This window comes from Rhea americana, unplaced genomic scaffold (genome assembly GCF_003343005.1).
Source record: "Rhea americana isolate MKP2758 unplaced genomic scaffold, rheAme1 scaffold_94, whole genome shotgun sequence".
NCBI lineage: Eukaryota > Metazoa > Chordata > Aves > Rheiformes > Rheidae > Rhea > Rhea americana.
The window spans coordinates 3,275,320-3,281,062 of record NW_028187133.1 but is presented as its reverse complement, the minus strand read 5'-3'; positions in this window follow the sequence as shown (position 1 = coordinate 3,281,062).

Here is a 5,743-nt window from a genome sequence, read left to right as displayed (position 1 = left end):
GCTTGGTGTCCTCAGCAAACTTGCTGAGGAGGCACTCTGTCCCCTCATCCAGGTCATTGATGAAGAAGTTGAACAGGATKGGASCCAGTMMTGAGCSCTGGGGGACACCACTAGCCACAGGCCTCCAGCTGGACTCCACACCACTGATGATGACCCTCTGAGCTCTGCCTTTCAGCCACTTCTCAATCCACTTCACTGTCCACTCCTCTAACCCACACTTCCTAAGCTTCTCTAGGAGGATGTTATAGGAGACAACGTCAAAAGCCTTGCTGAAGTCAAGGTACACAACGTCCACTGCTCTGCTCTCATCTACCCAGCCAGTCATTCCATCATAGAAGGCTATCAGATTGGTCAAGCGGGATTTCCCCTTGGTGAATCCATGCTGACTGCTCCTGATCATCTCTTTTTCCTTCATATGCCTGGAGATGACATCCAGAATGAGCTGTTCCATCACCTTTCCAGGGCTGGAGGTGAGGCTGACCGGCCTATAGTTGCCTGGGTCCTTCTTCTTGCCCTTCTTGAAGACTGGAGTGACATCGGCTTTCTTCCAGTCCTCAGGCACCTCTCCAGTTCTCCAGGACCTTTCAAAGATGATGGAGAGCAGCCTGGCAACAACATCTGCCAGCTCCCTCAGTACCCGTGCGTGCATCCCATCCGGGCCCATGGATTTGTGGATGTCTAGCCTGCCCAGAAGATCACTAATCCTTTCCTCCTCAACCAAAGGAAAGTCTTCCCTTCTGCAGGCTTCCTCCCTTACATCCAGGTTGCAGGATTCCTGAGGGCTGCCCTTAGCAGTGAAGACTGAAGCAAAGAAGGCATTCAGTAATTCTGCCTTCTCTTTATCCCTTGTCACCAGGGCCCCTGCCCCATTCAGGAGTGGGCCCACATTTTCCTGAGTCCTCCTCTTGCTGCTGATGTATTTGAAGAAGCCCTTCCTGTTGTCCTTGACATCCCTTGCCAGACTCAATTCCAACTGGGCCTTAGCCTTCCTCGCAGCATCTCTACATACTCTGACTGTATTCCTGTAATTCTCCCAAGCAGCATGTCCCCTCTTCCACATTCTGTGTATTTTCTTCTTCTGTCTGAATTTGGCCAGGAGCTCCTTGCTCACCCATGCAGGTCTCCTGCCCCTTTTGCTGCACTTATTACTCTTAGAGATGCACCGCTCTTGAGCTTGGAGGAAGTGATGTTTGAACACTAGCCAGCTCTCACGGACCCCCCTTCCTTCTGCCTTAACCTATGAGACTCCTCCAATTAGGTCTCTGAAGAGCCCGAAGTCCGCTCTCCTGAAGTCCAGGGTTGCAATCCTGCTGGTTGCCTTAGTTCTTTCCTGCCAGCTCCTGAACTCCACCATCTTGTGGTCACTGCAGCCAAGGCTGCCCCCAACCTTCACATCTCTAACCAGTCGCTCTCTGTTGGTAAGGACGAGGTCCAGCAGGACACCCTTCCTCGTAGGCTCCTCCAACATTTGTTCTGCAACTTTGGTTGTACCTTAGAACAAAACCAAAAAAACTTTAATTACTTGGTTTGGGTATTACACAGTATGCAAGCTGATCCTGGAACTAAACAGTCATTCTCATTTTCTATTATTTTGCACACTACAGGGTCTCCAGATAACCAGGATTACCTGCAAATCATGATACATTTTTTAAATTCTAACTTTGACTTTTAATATGGTTATTTTCAGATATTCTTAGTAGTGTTTATTTTTTATATTGAAAATGACAGGTTGTCTTTCTGATTATTTCCCTTCTAACTGGAAAGTAATTAAGAACTTAAAAATATTTTGATAATTGGCTACATAAGGTGTACATACTTTCAATCAAGTTATAAATTATTTTTTCAATTGGAAGGGGCAATAATATATTTTTTGGCAATATCTAAGACTTTTTTCCTGTCATGATGTATCCTTTCACGTATGAGTGAATCTTAGGGGGAAAAATGTAATTCGATGCCACAATCTAGTGCTCTAGATCTGTATGAGTGACTAAGGAAAATACTATCAATTTGTGCAGCAGGTCGTATAGTTGTATTTTAACACTTAGAGGAAAAGAAAGCAAAGGGGTTTCAAAACCTTTCAGGAGGTCTGTTCTTTACTGAAAAAAAACAAGAATAACTTTTATGATCTGCTCCATATAACCAAGCCAGAATTAGTAATTGGGAAAGTTCTTCCATCAACAAAGATAGGCCTTAAGGTAGCTAGTACTATCTTTTTTAATCCACACAGAATCATTACTGCACTCTTTCTGGAAAACGCTAAAGCTTTTTCTTTAAAGGCAGCACGTTCTGATTTGTTGGTGGAATGTGAGCATCACACCTATGCCTCTGCAGAGATCCACCTTGCTCAACTAAAGATATCTTAACAAAACTTACACCCAGCTTCACATTATGGCTACTTTGTTTGCTCTGAGTCTGGTGTATGCTTGGACAAATACTATGCACCTTAAAACACATACTTAGTTCACTGTGATAAACAGTATGACCCCCCCCCCTTCTTTAAATATGCTGGTCTGAATATGTCGGGTAATCCAACCTATAATGCCTTTAGGAAGGCTGAAGTTCATTATGCAGACTGGAAATATTTTGAAAGCAGACTGTATTTCAGTGGGAACTGAAGTCTTTTCAACAGAAAGACTGAAAAGAAATGCAGGATTCTTGCTTTTTAAGCAGCTGAATAAATGTAAGTTTGAGATCAAATATACTGACCTTGATTTAAAAGAAAATGCCTTAGAGGAATGAAACTGCATTTGGCCAAACAAACAAACCTGACTTAGTCACACAGAACTCCCTCAGGAGAGACACCACCCACAACACTTGATCACTCATTCCCAGTTCAGTGCTTAATTTTGGTCAGCCAAACCTTCCACATCAGTTCACCCCCTGAAATTCTCACCTAGCTCTTGTTCTTATCTCACACAGCGTATTTCTCCTTCTGGTTTCACAGTTTCCTCAGAAAGTCAAAAACCAAAGGCAGTACAGCGCAGTGAAGACCCTAGGGATGAGAGTTTACAAGCTGCTCAGCACAGCTGACAGCAGAATTATCAGAGCTAACCTGCGTGCGACAAGTTCTGCTCTTCCTAGCAGGAGCCCCACATCACAGCCAAACACACACATCTTCGTAACAACTGGTACCAGCTGGCAGTTTTGAAGGGCCAAGTAACTGGGAATCCTTTTCTCTGTGAAGATCATGACAGGCAATATAAGAAATTTTGCAATTAGACCTGGCCTAGAAACATTTTCTTTGTTCTATGAAAGTTTTTGAGATTTAAAGTATTTTCTTCATTGGAATGAAATCAGGATCTTTCAAAATCCTGAAAAAAATTTGAAAAATTTCAAAAAATTGTGCAGAAATGCAGTGAAGAGATTTTCCCTATTCCGCAAAACCCAACAGYTTGACAGTTAAAGCTTTCAAGTAACATGTGAGAAGCCCAGTTTCAATTGCATAATTCATATCAGGATCTCAACCTCACCTTCCCCAAACAAAGATGACTTTAATCATAGTGTGATTGTGGGCTGAATCTCTTCCAAGATTTTTTTCTGTATAAATTTTACTTTCCATAAGTAATTGCAAACTATTAGGGCCAGAAAACCAGAGACTAACACCTGTTGTAGGTGGCTGATTCTAAGGCAGAGTTAATGAAGTTTCCAGCACATGCTGTAAAGATGAGTTATGACTTCGATAAAGTAGAAGACTTACACGAGCCTGGGAACTAGGGAGACAGACTGCAGCAGGAAACCCAATTTGGATCTTCTATAGCCAACCTGAGTGTTCTAACTACACTATTGCACTACTAGCTATTCTGGTTTCTGCGCTGATAAATTTGTTATATGCAATGCCAAGCTATAATAAGATCTATTTTGCAAGGGTAGCAATCCTAAAGTGCAAATACCAAATAAAAAGGTAATCTTTTGCTCACTTAAAATTCCCCTGCAGTTAGACTGGATACACTCTTTATAATACTTCCTCCACACACTGCTTTAAAGAGTGGTAGGTGATCAATTGATTGATTCATTGATTGATCTATTTTATCTACCTTAACTTCCAAAACAATATGGCAAATCTGTATCTTTTTAGAGAGACTCATTCAGCTTCAAGACTTTCAAGTAAGCGCTTGGCTCCAGTAAGCTCCATGATGAGATCCTATTTCAGCTACACAGTTAACACAGCACTCTGGAGACAGAGAGTGACTCCCTGCCCTGTTCCTGCTGGAACTGTGAATGCACTTGGAGAAGTATCTTTACAACAAATGCTGCTGCGATTGCCCTGGCAATACCTATCTCAACTGAGACATAGCCAGCATGGATTTATACCCATATCAACTGGCACATAGCCAGCATTGATTTTAACAATTAGTAAGACATGGACTAACAACTCAGATATAGACCCAGATTTTCCAGAAAGCTTACATGGCACATATGTGATTTCTTTATTCTGTTACTTGCACCTGATGYCTTTACCTGTAAACTAAAATTGCAGTAGTATGCATACATATACTAGTCAGATCCTCGTTTGCTTGGCCTGCCTACACTTGTCATCACAACCTCTAAGCAGCCTTACAGCCACACAGAGACAATAAAAATACCACAGACCTTACTAATTATCAGCAGATGACAGAACTTTGTATGAACAAGTGCAAGTGACTTATGCTAACAACGGTCTCATTCCTCATCTGGTGTATGTCTGAGTGGCAGAGACTGCTTACACCTTTCCATGATGTGGGTGCAGACATAGTGGTGGACTAATCTTGTTGCTCATTGCAGGATAAAAATAAATGTCATAGTGTTTCTTGGGACAGGCTGTTTTTCTCCCTCTAACTCTGTTCCACAGATACATTTAAATGATTACTGTGCTTGTTAAATACTACACTGTATATTTAAATAAAAGTAAGATTGTAAGAGGTAGAACAAAGAAAAGCATGTACTGCTATTACTTGCTGATGGTTGATAGCAAACAACCAAGTTAACTGCAGTCATGAACATAACACTCCTACAAGAAAGAGGTACTTTGGGTAAGACCATATAGGCTGTGTCTTTACTAGTTAGACAACAGGAGTAGTGCTCAGGCCAGGACACTGAGATGTAGCTGTCCATATTGCTCGTTAGCGGGATCTTTGGCATGGTTTTTGCCTCAGCTATCAAACACAGTCCCAAATAGTCCCTGGGCAAAGTTTGGAAGTTAGCTTGTGCCAAAGGCCTGGAGAGCCCTGGAGGGTCTTTTTACTTGGCTTGGACAACAGGCGTAACCAAGAGACACCAGAGGCCGTAGCCAGGAGAGGAGATGGCTTGTTGCACCAAAATGATGGTGGGGGCAAAGTAACATGTCTGAAAGMAAGCAAGGACTTCTCCCCACCCTGCTCTTCCTCCAGGAGAAAAACACTCCGCGCATGGACCTCCCCAGCAGAGATCTTGGACAGGGGAAAGGAAGGACGGATATTCAGGGGACCCCGCTGGGCGACGGAACATGCACGAACAGGACTGCGAAAGTGGCAACACAGACACCAAAGTACTTGTACTTGGGAACACACTGTGGGCATGTGTGAGCCACTTCTTCCAAAATTATGGGGGGGAGGGAGGGGGAGCAGGGGAGCGGGGCAGAAAGCAGAGAGGGGAAAAGAGACGGCCAAGGCGCCCCGGGCCGAGGCTCTGGGCCGAGGCCGGCGGGCCGCGGCCCAGCCGTGCCCTGAGGCGGGGGGCGCCGCCTATGGCGCGGCGGGCGCTGCTACAAGAGGGGCGGCGGGGGCGG